Source organism: Anser brachyrhynchus (assembly GCF_964034855.1).
Source record: "Anser brachyrhynchus genome assembly, chromosome: 1".
NCBI classification, from domain to species: Eukaryota; Metazoa; Chordata; class Aves; order Anseriformes; family Anatidae; genus Anser; species Anser brachyrhynchus.
This window is the reverse complement of record NC_137694.1, coordinates 24,379,818-24,395,791: the sequence shown is the minus strand read 5'-3', so window position 1 is coordinate 24,395,791 and position 15,974 is coordinate 24,379,818. Positions and strand designations below refer to the sequence as shown.

Genomic DNA, 15,974 nt, shown 5'->3' with positions numbered 1-15,974 from the left:
GAATAATTCAAAACTTATTTCTGATTTTGAACTTGGTTTTCTAGGAGATGCCAGTAAAAATCTGTTCCATTTTTCAGCACTTACATGTGAAATGAGAGTACCATTTTAACATTTGTTGTCTGCAACATTGAGAGAATAATGGCATATTGATGTTGAGCGAAACAGATTTTTATACAGGTATTTGCAAATACAAAATACAATCTGTATCTATTCCATATCCCTCATAAAAAAAAAAAAAAGAAAGAAAAAGAGAGAAAAAGAGAAAAAGAGAAAAACAACAAAAAAGAAAGGATTAAAAAAAATTCAAACTCAAATAAAACCAAACGTTGTCTTTCAAGAATTTGAAGCAACTTGATCACTGCAAATTAACACTATTTAAAACAATGTACATAATCCATCTTTTCAAGAGTCATCAATATTGATGCTGCCAGTCAAACAGAAAATGCTTGTAACAGTTTTTAAATATATATAAGATACAAGCGAGCATGCTAAATGGATATATCTGACCTTAAAATGTTCTTTTCTGAAGTATTTCATCATGAATTGTATTTGAATTAAATATTCATAAATTATTCCAGTATATTTTTTAGCAAAATCTATGGTATGATTAAAGACAATTATTCAAAATATAAACCCAAGGTGTGAATTAACAGACTAATATAAGTATCTGGATGGGTCTGAATAGGAATCCATTTGACCTAAAGCTCTTATCATCCTTCTTCATTTTGAGTGGCAATTTACCACAATTTTTCCTGAAGTGAAAAAATGTAACAATCTTGAAAACGAACTACTTGTATTTGCGATACTTAAGAAATAATAGTAACACTTTAATAGAAAGATTCTGTTTTTAAGCCCTTGTTTGCAACAGAAAACCATAAGAGAATGAAAATTGAGTTAGGAGTGTACAGTATGTGCTTCAGATTCAATACAATAAGATGCATTAAAAAGCTGTTAAATATCTTGCTATTCCTGTTCCTGAAATACATATGGTACACTTCACGCTAAATTCAAAATCCTTTGCTTCAGTTGTATTTCCTGAGATTTGATTCCTCAGTTTTAAAGCTTTTCTGAGTCATTTTACACCTGCTATTTTTTACTTCTCAATAGAAGATTGTAGGAGTTGCTACTATACGAAGAATGTTCGGTCACTAGGTTCATGCCAATTAGGTTATTGTTTCCACTATCGTTCCAGAAAGCCCACCTGACTGAGTACCTGTGGCTCCAGAACCCAGACTGGGATTATAAATCAGGATACATGCACGCTTTACAACACTGGCGGTACTCTCTTGACAGCATTCATTTTTGCAGCGAAATATGTAAGCTTTTACAGTGGTCTTAACGCAGTCCTCTAGTTTCTCTTCAACGTGGATTATTTGCATAACCATCCCCAGCAGGGAAAATATTTGTGTTGATACATATCTTTAAAGCAAAACAGTAATTAAGTACATTCACTGAGTTGTCAGCTGTTCTTCCTTTTATTCCTGTACTTGGACTGTCTGATCACGAGACTTAGTTCAAATTAAATAATCATTCAAAACCTCCGGTGCTAAAATGTTATCTCAAGTCTCTGGAAAGAAAATATTATTAGATGTTTTAATGTAAAATACAAAATATCAGACAAAGTTATTGTAGGGACAAAGAAAACTAATTCTACAGGGAACTGTACTTAATAGATCAGGCATGATCTTCAGAAACCCTCATGTTATTTAGAAATAACTTGACAAAAGACGAAGTTTCTAATGAATTACTTCCTGTTTCTATCAGTATTTTCTTGACTTCCTCGAAGAAATTCTAGGGTGATGCTCTTTGCCAGTCACCATTTGAACTTTTAGTGTCATTGTTGTGTCCCTGAATCTAAGTCAACACCAACTCCCCATGTTACCTACTGCTAATAAGCTACCAAACACCGAAAAGAAAGGCTCTACTAAAACACACACTACATTCCAGAAAAAAATTACTGTTAAAAGCCATGTTTTGATGGGCCTAATACATCTATCATGAGAAAATTTTTCAGTTCACATTATTCATAGTCCTTCTAATTATTCCTGGATGGAGCCATAACTACAGTCTTTGATAGATATCGTATCATAGCCATTCAAAGATGATCAAGTAAGGAATTAAAAATCAAAACAAAAATTTGCCTCAAATTCATCTTTCTTTATAATTACAGTGACAATCATTTGCAAGTATCTACTGAAGTACGGTTTAAATTCATTTTTATCCAATAATTATATTTATGAAATTTCAACTGTTGCAAATGATAGTAAAAAGCTTAATTCAAAGTAGTCTGTAGCACTAGATAGTTACAATAAAAATATATTTCTGTTTAGTGATGAAAATCATAACTTAGGAGTGCTCAAAACTCAAATGTTGGAAATATTAAACAAAGGACTGCTTTTTCTTCTAGCACATACCCCTTGAATAATATCTTTACTTATCAAATACCTTACCAAATTTATCTAATTATATATGCAAGCAACATAAACATGATAATTGTTTTGCCTTCCACAAAGCTTAGAAAAAACATTAGCAATACACCAAAGAGTTTGCATAAACGCAACTGTAGCTAACCTTCACCTTTTCTTTGTAAAAAGATTAAATGTGAGGTCTATTAGGCCACATGTTAGTAACTTTTATACATTTTACTTCATTTAAAAGACCCAAAGAGACAGTTTTCTATTAAGGTCACATTTTTAGCTCACGTAGAAGAAAAAAACGCAACACAACAGTTATAAATATATATAATGTTTCTACCAGTTTGTATAAGTGGTGTTATTATTAAAAAATAACATTTTGCAATCCTGCTACACATACCACTAAAACATGACCTTTCAGCTACTTGCTTATGTATCAGCTCTCTTGGTAGAGCCTGATTCAGCTCTAGGCACAATACCAACTGGCAAAGCACCAAGTTGGCGCTAATCAAATTATTTTACAAGCCCTTTTATTCTCAGGCAGGAAACTCTGTAAAACAGTTTGATAAAGAGAAAAAAATGTGATTTAACCCCCGCCCCCCTCCTTTTTTTTAAACAAAGGACCAAACAAACAAACAAAAAAGTGCACTCCAAATGGATGTATCTTACATCAAAATGGAAATATATTGATATATACATTACAATTTTTAATCAAAATCTCACTTTCATACTAACATTCTCTTCTAAAGTAAAACATAAAAAGCAAAGCCCCAATATTTTTAGTTGCAAAAAATGTTGTTTATCATACAAATATGTGGTGTTGCAGAACACCACATACATTTGTGCTATATTCTGTGCTATGAAATAAAAATGCCTCATTTTAGATAGTAAGTTTTAAAGAAACACCTTTTTTCAACACAGAAGTGCGAAGTGCCTTCTTGCTAGTCACATGAAAACTGAAATGTTAATTTTAGAGATGTGTCCATATATAAAAATGCATGTGTCTAAGTATGTAAGTATTCATGTATATACACACACTGGCAGACACACACATAGAAAAGCTTTCAAGTCAGTCCTGGTTGTCCATTACCATTTTGGAGAGAAACTGAATTTAGCTATAACTTACTGCTTCTTATGTTTTGAGTACAACTTGTGTGTAGCAACAAAACATGAGGTTTTATTTAAACAAAACTTCCTTTGATATTTTCAAATTCAAGAGGATACTGAGGAGGCACAGACAGACCACAAAATTGATTTATCAGACTGAAAAGGAAGTTCCTTACTCATACACAGCTGGCCCCTGTGCACCTTCCACTAGCACAACTGCACTGAGTTTCTCTTCTTCATTAAGGAAAGCAGTACTGAGACCTTCATTAGCCACAAAAGCAGCTGTAAATTTTTCTTTGTTTTTGACAGTCACTGCTGTTCCTGCATCTCTGAGGAGATCACATTAACACACTAGACACGTCTCACACCTTAACAGCCAGAGCTCAGTGCATCTCTCATGGAAAAGGTGGCTACAGCTCAAAATGCACACTATGTCTCTGGGACAGTAGACTTCCAGACGCCCTAGATATCATCTGAACCAGCTCCCTTATCACCTTTTTTTTTTTTTTTTTTTTGGACACACAGTTCAAGTTAGCTAATAGCTTTTTTCGCTTCTGTTAAATTCTGGCGTCTCTTGGTATCCTGCATGTTCCAGCACAGTAATAGGTGGGTAAAACACCCCAGCAACTCTACACAATGAGGGACTCTAAATAGTGGTTCACCCAAGAGTCCTGGTAGCTTCCTGATTCTGTTGCTACAATCATTCGTCTGCCATTGCAAATTAAACATGAAATGTCTTCCACATTGCCAATCATATCTGTAACAGTATCTTCTGCTCCAATGAGAACCATAATAAATGCTTCATTACCTCTACTTGGACAGTCCTAGGTGATCACGCTGACTGTTCCATTTGCTGGTGCAAACTTAGTTTGCTTGTGAAAGTACACGATCCCCTCCTAATTAGGCCTATTCCAAACCTTCAATTCTCTATGATTCCTAAACTTGCTAAGAAGCTGCAAGCATTGCAGTGTTGCCACTGAGAAGACACCACCAACCCAGACATGTTCTTTAATGGTGAAGTTCTTGCAACAACTCCATTACATGCCAGTTTCCACACTGTTCTCTTCCCAGCCTGGAACAAAATGCTCTGGCAGGTACACCTCCCACCAGAGCAGGTTGCTCTAAGTCCATCCAACCTGGCCTTGAACATTTCCAGAAGATGGGGCATCCACAACTTCTCTGGGCAACCTGTTCCAGTGCCTCACCAACCTCTGAGTGAAGAATTCCTTCCTAGTATCTAATCTAAACCTACCCTCCTTCAGTTTAAAGCCATTACTCCTTGTCCTGTCACGACAGTCAGTCCCTGACAGAGTCAGCTTTCCTGTGGGCCCCCTTTAGGTACTGGAAGGCCGCTGTAAGAGAAGGCTCTGGGGAAACCTCCAGGCTGAACAACCCCAGCTCTCTCAGCCTGTCTTCACAGGAGAGGTGCTCCAGCCCCTTGATCATCTTTGTGGCCCTCCTCTGGACTCATTCTAATACTTCTACATCCTTCTTGTGCTGGGGGCCCCAAAGCTGAACACAGTACTCCATGTGGGGTCTCCCAACGGCAGACTAGAGGTGGACAATCACCTCCCTTGCCCTGCTGGCCACAATTCTTTTGATGCAGCCCAGGATACAGCTGGCTTTCTGGGCTGCAAGAGCACATTGCCAGCTTGTGTTAAGCTTCTTGTCAACCAACACCCCCAGGTCCTTCTTCTTGGGGCTGCTCTCAATCCATTCTCTACCCAGCCTGTATTTGTACTTGGGGTTGCCCTGGCCCAGATGCAGGACCTTGTACTTGGCCTTGTTGACTTTCATTAGGTTCACACAGGCCCACCTCTCAAGCCTGTCCCTCTGGATGGCATCCCTTCCCTCCAGCATGTCAACTGCACCAAACAGCTTTGTGCCATTAGCAAACTTGCTGACAATTCTTCCTGCTCCCTCAGGAGCACTGCTATAGAAAAACACTGCTGTGGACAGAAATAGTCCAGTGCAGCAGACAGACTCATTTTGTAACCTCCCTCTCTTGGCCGAGAAGAAACACACTGTAAGGACACTTTTCCCAGGTGGAGCTGGAGCTTGTCACAGGGCCAAGTTTGCTGGGAGTTGGGTTGCTTCACCCAACTGCCACCAGCGATGGTGGCACCATTGCCCTTTAGCTGGTGGGAGCCTCCCTGGGCAGCTGGGATGCACCTCCCATGCCAATCACCTCTGCTCAGTGCAGAGCAGTAAGACTCAAAAGATTTTGGTGAGGGTTATACAGATGTAGTGAGGATGGACCCACTGTGCCCGAAGTAGCAGCTGCCGCTTGCTTTATCCATCTGACACTGCTACTTACCATGCAATACTTAAATTCTACAATTGTTGAATATCAATGCACCCATATAAACCTTTGAAGTTTAATCTTCTCTTTCTCTTGAAAAAAATTAATGAGCACGTCATTGTAACACATGTAAGGAATGTTCAGCCTCTGAAAGCGTCATGCATTCTACCTTTCAAGTGTTTCAGGAGTTTTTAAACGGTATTCCACACACAAATTATAAGTGTACTTCAATGCAAGTGCCACACACTGTGTCCCCTACACCACCTCATACAACTGATAGGCCAGCTTGTTAGTTATCTAAGTCTCAAACTTATTTTTTTCATCCCAATATACTGCAACTGAGGTTTGGGGTATTCTTAAAATACACTATTGTTAAAACTGAACTTTTTCATGTGATGTTGTTTCTTTCACAGTAGAAAAAAGGTTGTCAGATACAGATTTTTCTCCAAGGAGATTTTTCAGGAAAACTCAATCCTCCAGACATAGATGTTCAACCACAGAGGACAGCATTTTGTACTTAAGGAGTCGTTCTTATATTAGAGGGCATTTTTTTATTTTAAGCTTGCTTGAAACAAAGCTAAAATTATATTAATAGTAACTATGTCATATTAGAAATTAAAATTCAAAAATATAAATGAGCAGAAGTAAGTCTTTGATAAAGACTGAACAAGGGTAAAAAGGACTTTGATAGAAATCCAGGGAACACACGTTTGTGAATGCTTTTCAGGTTTCTTATGTGTTTTTCTGATGTGCTCTCTGCTCAAGTGCCCAATGTGCTTCTTGAAGTTAACAGAAAAACACAAGTTAGGGGAAAAGTATTACTTTTACTCATGGAGAAAATACACTTTTTTGAGAAGAGAAGCAGTACATAAAGTTCTTGAAGAATTCATTGAACCTAAGACTTGATTTCTAGTATGATCAGCTGATATAAGTATTTTTAGAAGTATTACAGAGCAGGAATCATATAGAAGTGATTATCAGGGTTTCTTGTAGTTTTATGGGTGAAGTATGTCTGTAAAAAAAGAAATCTAGGAACGATTAAGCAACAAACAGCAACTAAGAAAAGATTACACAGAAAGTCTATGCTGCCAGGACACTTCCCACAAAGGAAAACAACACTGAACAACAGACTTGATGTGCTAATTGATGTATGTGGGAGATGACTGCATAATCTTGTTCCTGCTTTGCACTGAGCTGGCAGGTACATACTCCTGAGTTTATGATACGTACAAGGTATTTTTTTTATGGGTCAAAAATTTTCAGAGCTAAACTGAAATCTAAAATTTCTGCAGAAGACAAAATGGAACTAAAAGGAATTGAATGAAGTTTCTTAAAAATCGGACACGACATGCACCATCTCTTACCTTTTTTTTTTGAAGTCACGTACTGTGTTTGAAATGTTACTTGATGCAAAACAAAGCACAAGTCCTTTACTGTGCAATGTTAAATAGCATCTTTGCTGCTTCTGCAGCAAATCCTCAAAGCCTCTCATACACGAGCTCATAAGTAACTCTCAGCACAGCCAACAACTCTCACCCACTTCTTAAAGGCCTCCCTGTTCCACATTCAATAAAAATATTCCCCACTTCAGTCACTGCCACGAGCAATGTTCTCTGGGATCGGCTCATACATTGCTCAGCAGTTCTGTTTTGTTCTTAAACTGTACAATGCCTAGCATGGACCACTGGGGTTGCTTTCATGATGGTGCAAAACACTTCTGACAGTCTGGACAACAGCTTCCAGGGTTAAAGTCGAGGCTTATGCCTAGGAAGAATTAACACTTATTATAACCAAGATGCTTGCTGCTATACCCTAGAGCTGCAGAAAAAAATCAGTTTCAGATATGATGGTCTCACTGCACTTGTGAGTCTATAAAGAAATAATATATATATATATATATATATTTGTGAAGCTTTTATTTAGATTGGGATTAGATGGATGAGCTAATCAGACTACCAAACAAGATTTTTGATCCAAAGCAATACCTTATGTAGTAGCTTAGTATAATATTATACCATATATTATTAAACTAGCATAAAAATAACTTACTGCATTGGCCATTGAAACAGTATTTTTATTCTAAGAAGAGACTAATAGTTACCAGTACATTTTAACAACTATTTTTAATAACTATTCTCTGATGAACCTGTGTGGAAATTGAGCTACATATTGGAATTTGCTCAGTATTTTGAAATCAGAAGTATTTTTTATCTTTATAAATATACATATATACATTTAGAAGACTGGTTTGCAATTCTTCTTCCTCCCTCTTCACACCCCAGAAATACCCTCCAGACACTATTTTGATTTTTTTTTTCAATTAAATTATTAGAGTCAAAGGGCTACTTTATTTGTGTAAACCTTGTTGTATAAAAGAACAGAGTCCTTTCCTTCTGAAAAAAGCAAAAGATGCTCAATTGTAAGAGATCAAACTAATAAACTCCTATATCTTTATTTAGGTAATTATGTCATGATTCTTTTAATCACACATTTCTTCTCCCCAAAGTATACTCCATAGTATTACCTAAGCCAGCAAAAAAAAATGCTTAAGTAAAAAATACTAAATTTTGGCTAACAGGAAAGTTTGTTTGTTTTTAAAACCTGCTTAAAGTGTCACATTACATTAAGGTGAGAAAGGGAAATCAAATTTACAGTAATGGACAATCACTGTCTGAAGAGGCATAATTTGCATTTAATTTTTTTCCTCCTGTTTTTTAATAGAATGTCTCCTACCGTTCTGGAGTGTATTAAGCAATGATATCCTGTCAAGAGTAGAGTTTCAAAAACCATCACAAGCCAAAATTTTTAGAAGGTTTACCTGGTCTTCTTCAAGTCTTTTGGCAAATATCATAGCTGTACATTGGACATTTCCCATAGCTCAGCAACCAGCAGCCTAAATAAAAAACTCCTGCAACCTAAAATGCATGCTACTTCTCTAGGCCTACACACTTGTAAGCATATTACACATCACTGTGCACTGGGATTTGTTTCTTTGTCTCCTTCGGATTGGCACAAGCAGCTGTCCAAAGTCTTCCTGAATTTCTGTTCCTACTGGCTGCACATTTTGCAGGCTCATGTACTGCAGTGTTCGCGCCTCTGGCATAACGAGCAAGCACAGCTATAGTGACAACCACCATAAAAAATCCACAAAACTGTTTCACCCAGAAGCCATGTCTTCTTCTGGATTAATTTATTAAACTTACCCAGACACCCTTGTGGAACAAGCATATTTGTCCTCCTTTCAAGGCTGACAACAGCAATAAGAGGCTTTGCACCCTGGTGAGACGCAGCAAGTTATAGAGCGGTGCCTATACGAGAATAGCTGTGGATTACTTTAGTAACAGCTCTACTTCCTAAAGCCACTACTATCTTTTCTTTAAAAGTACAGTCCCCCTTTGCACTAAAGGCCAACAAAGCCCCCGAGTTCTCTGTCTATCTGCAGTGTGCTGAAGGGCTTTGTGCACCATGGTATTGGCCTTCAGACGGTACCAGCACTCTGGAGGAAAATTGTTTCCAAAGAACACTGGATGTACACATCCAAAGTACTCCAACTTCCCTCTCTGTGACTCTGCTCACACACGCAATGAATATTCACATGGTTCCAGCTCTGTGCAGGCTGATCCACAACAAAACGTTCAACATTAGCTGCCAGAAGAGGCAAATCCTCTTTTCCACAGATGAGTCTCAAGCACCTTCATGCATGAGGGTAAGTACAAACAAAAAAACTTCTGGTTTTCCAGCTGTCTGTATCAGGGAGAAACTAGCTGATAAGCAGGTAAAAGGACTGCAGAAATAGATTTGCATGTTTCAAAAATGTGATGCTTGCTTTGTTGAAACATAAGAAATAGCCTGCAATTAAAAGAAGTCTCAGTAATTCTGCATACAAAATAATAGGACTGTGACATCTCCTGACACGCTGCTAGGAAGAAAACACACTGTCTGCATTTTGTTTTCCTCCTGGCTAAGATGTTGTAAGTCTGATGTAGGCAATGCCAGGAGGTCTGGCATCACACCTCTATGGTCCTTTCATCAATCCTCTGTAGACGCTTCTCAAGACATGGAAGAAAGCACAGACTGTACACAGCAATTCTAAAAAAAAAAAAAATCATTGCCACTGAGTTCAATGATTCTACGACAGAACCGGTACGCTGGCTGTCAGCCTGGCAAAAAGAAGAGGTTACCTTGAAGTGGTTAATTGCCATTATGCCAAGAGAAACCTAAACCACATGCTAGACATGAGATGTTTTTATCATCCATCTTTCTAATGTATTGACTGACACAGAGCACAAACACAAATGGAAGCATTTTATACTCAAAGGCACACAACCCCAAAGGGAGGGAGAAATTTTATGCTCTGAAGCGAACATCTGTTGCAAAGGAAATGCAGGAGATGCCTGGTAATACAATGAAGAAACTTTCACATCTAAGGAAGAAAAAAAATATTATTCTAATTCAAAGGAAACTGGCCAATCTCCTCATTAAAAAAAGAACTACTGGCATTTCATGGGCAGAGATTTAACTAATTTTAAACCTCTAAAAATCTTAAAGAGGGAGACCAGTGAGCAAGTTAGCTTTTGTAACCAAGAACGGAGGCAAGCACTGACAGTGAAACCCAGACTATCATCTTGCTGGAGTTGGAAACCACGAGTGAACTGAACGAGAGAGAGGCACCTACCCAGTAACTTCAGTGTATGCAGACTAAACACAGCTCTCTGGTTTTGCATTTTTACTTACCCTGGCTTGAGTTAGGTATCACAAAGGTAACTGGAAAATAAAATGTCAGTCCTCACCCAAGCACAGGGCAAATTTATAAAATGGAGCCCCGGAAGATGATTGCCTGTAATAGGTGTCCCATGTCCCTACCCCATTCCCCACCAGAAGTTAAAGGTAGCAGAACAGGCCTTCCCAGGCCTGGCTAAAGGAACCAGAAGTATCCTATAAGTGCTGTTATTAATACTGGAGGACCTTTGGAAAGCAGTTAGATATTGGGGTATATGCTTGATCCAGGAGTTTTATATGAGTTTCACCAGGGGAACCTCTCACACCAAGCAAGAGAAGTTACTAACAACTCATTCATACATTATTTTCCCAGCTTATTCTAGACAGAAATTATAGCAGCCATGAAACCAGTACAGCATGGAGATACAAAGCCAAGGTTACCCTTAACCATGTACAGAAATTCTTCCTCCACTGTGTAAGGCTGCAGCATGTTTGTTGTCCCTGATTCTATCCATCACCATCTACTTGGCAAAGAAGTCATTTACAAAGCCTCTTCTTGTCAAAGTGTGTTTTCTTGGTTAATAAAGTGAAATTCAGCAAGCATTATGAGCTGACTGCAGAACTTATTGCTTCAAGAGTTTCTTGCCTCTCTACATTAAGTGGGTAAGCTGAGTACTCTCTCCCCAGCATGTTGATCTTTCATTACCCCCTGCACAACCAGTACTGCTGCCTTTGGGAACTAATGGGAAGCTGTAAGCATGGAAAATTCAAAGGGTCTATTTTAGCTACTATTAAGCTAGAAAAGGTAATTAACTTCAATGTGCAACGTAGCATGCTCTGGAGATATCACTGAAGAAAGACTCACTGTCATTGCACTACTGGTCCTGCTCATTTTCCTGCAAAAAAAATCCAGAAAGTGTCCATCCCTGACTATGAAGGAAGAAGGTGAAGGATAAAAAAAGCAGCTGGAAATAATAAGGCAGAAAGAAGAAAGTGGAAACTGAAGACTGAAATAAGCAGGCTTCAAAAAGGAATCATACGTACATAAAAATAGTGAGTAGAAAACAAAGCCATGCTGAAAGACATAGAAAAAAACATTTACATGCTCATTTGTTTCAGTCACAGGTGATGATTAGCTTATGCACACCTACCTCCTTTGGTACCTGATAACTTGAGAAAAGCACACAGCTGTTCAAAATCAATAGCCCACATTTCCATTTGACTTGCTGAACTCCTCAATTTGCTAACTTTTTGGTGCTTGTTTAGCACATACAAAATAAAGACAAAACCAGCACTTTGCCCCTTAGGATAGTGTTTGTTTCTTAGGATACAGTCCTTCCAGGTCACAGATATAGGATCCAATTCTTTCTGTTAAATTTGAGAAGAATTGAAGTAAATAGGAAAGCACAATGAGGATGAGAGAACATTCCTTCACTCCACTGATTATTCTTCTAGAGTGATTTGTGGTTCTAATTCTTATTCCACTTGACTGAAAAGTGGAAGTTAGGTAAGTGACAAGTTTTATCATTGGTAGTGCACAGGGCTCATTTTGTCAGATTAAAAGGATTGGCTATTTCATTTCCCTATTACCATTAACGCTCTCCTGAACTAACCATTTTCACCCAAGTATGAATTAATAGCTTTTAGTTTGAATGAACATCCTATATCTCAACTTTTAAGCATAATAACAGGCAGCCTATAGTCAGAGTAGGTCTACTGAGATCCTTTCAGTCCCTATTCCCCACCACCATACAACACTACTTTCATTTTATAAAAGTATGCTGTCCCAAAGTATAACTTTGACTCATCAGGATCACTTTTTTGATTTCTAATTTATGTATCCTGCCAGTGCAGCTGAATGCTGAAAAAAACACATGAGCAAATAGAAATTGCGCCAAAGCCACTTGGAACGTCATCCCGGAATTTATTTATCTATCCCTGTTTCAGCAACTAAAAAAAGTGGCAGCAAACTCCTGGAAACTGAACAGAAGTACTACTACATTCACCTACCTCAGACTTTTTGAAAGCCAGGCAATTAACCTGCCACTCTCCTTCCCTGTACTATTTAGTTTTGATTGTTTAGTTCTGGGGTGTGTGGATAAGAAGGGCTGAAGCGTTGAGTTTACTCTGCAGGCTAAGGAAACCAGCAAAGCTGAGAGAGAGTAAATGCTAGGATAAACCACTATGATTGTCTCTAAATAAAAGAATAAAAAAATCCCATCATCACTGATGAAAGTAATAACAAATAGGTCAAAAAAGAGAAAAGAAGGTCAAAACTGCTGTAGACATCAAAAACCGTGGGACAGGAGACAAGAAAATAAGGAAAGATTAAAGGAATATATCTCAGTCTGTACTTACATAATTAGAGAAAGGAACCATTCAGAGGAGAATAAGGACAGGAATTGCTGCACTCCATGCTTAGCTATGCAACTCATCCATTTTAGACCCCTTTCAATGTGCTGGAAAAGGACAAATTAATCAAGGACAACTCAGAGCACTTAATGCTTTGATGCCCTCCCTGGAGGAACCTCTCTCTCTCTTCCCCTCTCCCCACAATGAGGACATGAAAGCTTGGAAATATTCATTGTCCTGACCATGCTACAAAGCATCTCCTCAACACAAGTGGTTGAATGCTTTCCAGAAGTTTCTAAACTGGACAAAAAGAAGACCTCGAATGACATAAAAAAAAAAAAAAAAGATGGAATGACACAGTCAAGTTTATGTAGAAGCTGATGCGACAGACAATATTTGCTTTGTGATGCCAACATTTTTGGTGTTACAGAGATTGCCTCCTTGTTCCAAAAAAAGAATCTGTACTTCAAAGTGTTTCTATTTTAGGAGGAAGACATGAATAATGGAATATGAATGAAAATGCAGGGAGGGACAATACATCATGAAAATGCAGTACTTGGGGAATTGTTTGTTTTGTTTTTACACTTCAAATATGTTATATTTGGACTTCTTTCTTAAAGTCATACTCACATTATAACATTTCTATTCTGGAAAGTAGTATAAAGGTAATATAGAGCTGTTACTACTGCAGGCTATTGGCATGTATTATCATTAGCTGTTAACTGTAGTACTGTAAGTATTTTTATTCCAATACAACTTTCTTAAAATGTCAGCCTTTATCGTAAGTACTGTCTCATCCCTTCCCCATTATAAAGTGTAATCTTTTTGTGTCAAAAAGCAACAATGCATTCTCCTTGATTAATTTTTCACAAGGGTGATCAATTCATGGTGTCAGTAGAAAAGTTACAATACACCATAAAAGCTTCAAAATGCATTCTGAATCTTAAATCCTTCTTTAGATTTAATAATCACCCAGCTGGCTACACATCAGACAGCAATGCTTCAATGGGAAGATTAATGAACATTTGGTCTGCAGTTTAATCCCTCTAGATTTTAGCATGCAAAGTGCAAACTTTTATAAATTAGACTATTTTTATGCATTCCAATTATATGTCAAGGTCCAAATAGCTTTAATGGCAACTTTGAGGCTTCTTAGTCATACTTTGCTCTCTCTTTAGAGTACTGAGTTTTTGGAAAATGTTAGTTCACTCCACTATAGTAATTCTCTAGGCCATTTTAAAGACTACTTTTCAATATATCATCCCAAGTCAGGAACACCTTACTTTTTTATTATTATTTTACAATTATCAGCCATTTTGCTTTGCTGGTAGCATATTCTATGCCAAGGATTTAACTGAGCAAGACATTTAAGACAGAAAAGTGAACAGTAAATTCCCTAGAGCCCCACTGGCCAGTAACAGTCTCTAGTTTTCACAGCAGCACCTGGAACTGGCCAAGCTCCCACCATCCCTGACCTCCGCAGTGCCCATTACTATACAGTTACCAGAAAAAAAAAAAAAATCCCAGAGGGTGCTAGAGTTGGGGTAAGAAAACTGGCATCCAGCCTGGGGCACCAGTGTTGTTCACGTGGCTTCCTCCTCCTCACCCAGAATTTTCCAAACCGATGCCTTCAGGAACACCACACTCCTGGAGAGAGATGCTGCCAACAGCAGAACCTACAAAACTTCACTTGCAGTTAATGATGGTCTGAAATGACTAGAGGCAAAGGAACTTCTTAGAGTAACTTTTGTTGTTTACCAAAGGACCAGCCTACTTAGCTGTCTAAAGTATCTCAATGACTTGTAGAAGCGGAAATACTCTTCACAGAGCTCTTATAACTGAGACCTTTCTCTCCCGCACCGCCCCACGGCTTATCGCAGTGAACGTGCAGCACGTTCATTGCAGATCTCATTCCCCTGCCTTGCCCAGGCAGGTGAAGAAGAGACCCGTGCACCCCAAGAGCAGTGAAGTTCCCAGCAATGAGTACAAGGTAGAGAACTGAAGATGGAAAAAGAAAGGAAAACCACCACCATCATGATGTTGGCTTCAAATTAACAGTAATTAAACTTCAGCTCGGTCCCTTTTCTCCAACTGTGGGCAGCTGCTTCAATAACCTACCAGGATACAAGAAGTTATCCTTACTTTTTATCTTCCTTTTTCTTTTAAATGCCAATAGCAGCTACGTAGATCTTCCAAAATATTCTCAGGCTAGGCCAGTCAAGAGCACTGGCAAGGAATGCAAATGGTATACGAGTCAAATGTAATAAGCAGACAAACATTACCCTCCTGCTGTAAAAACAGTGCTACTTACGCCAAGATAAGTTTTAAATTATTTGGTTATTGCAACTTGCCTATTAGTCAACATCCTCTTTTTTTTTTTTTGTGTATGTTTTGTTTTTGTTTTTATGAGCACAGAGAAGAGCATTCATCTCATGTCACCTCTAAGGCTAAATCCTAAATGCTGCAAAGCCAAAGTCTGATCTCAAATTATCCTCATTTTATTTTTCCTTTTGTTATTCCATTCAATTTCTAGTCATAACTCTACTAATGCATACGATTTTTCATTTTTATTATAGCTTCTTCTAGACTATTCTGAAAACATATTTCCCACTTACTTATCTAAGCAGCAGACTTACCTTTTTTCTAAAAACTATTTAGATCAGTGCAGCTCAATTCTGTGTCAGGGTATTTGGAAACATTTGCACCATTCGTCTGCCAGCTTCTGAAACACATTACTCATACCAGGAGCCTTCTGCCATCTTCAAACACAGATTTTCTAATTTGATGCTCTAAAAAGCCCAGAATAATCCCTCAAGGTTTTTTTTATTTTACTCATCAACTGTATGACAGCCAGAAATGATGTCCTTATCATAGCCACTTTTAAACAGGATTGTACCTTCCCAGACACTTGTATTACAAACTGATTAACATATTCTGGAACTTGCATACATGTGTTAATCACTAAATAATGAAAAACAACAGTTAGTAAAAAAGCAGTAAGACGTATTTAAAATTGATATTGTTGGTGTTGCTGCAGAATTAACATTTCTGCTCAGGGAAACAATTGCCATTATCTCACC

At 37.9% G+C, this 15,974-nt stretch overlaps 1 protein-coding gene across 15 annotated transcripts in view; it reads right to left on the bottom strand.

Moving 5' to 3' along the window:
• CADPS2 (calcium dependent secretion activator 2) overlaps nt 1-15,974 on the bottom strand; it is a 315,444-nt gene that overhangs the window by 209,334 nt on the left and 90,136 nt on the right. The window contains exon 1 of one of the 15 annotated variants that reach the window (XM_080575611.1): nt 11,694-11,817. The exons of the other annotated variants lie outside the window; for them this stretch is intronic. The gene's annotated coding sequence lies outside the window, so the exon portion shown is untranslated. Of the gene's footprint in view, nt 1-11,693; nt 11,818-15,974 lie in introns of those variants that run through there. 15 annotated transcript variants of the gene reach the window in all.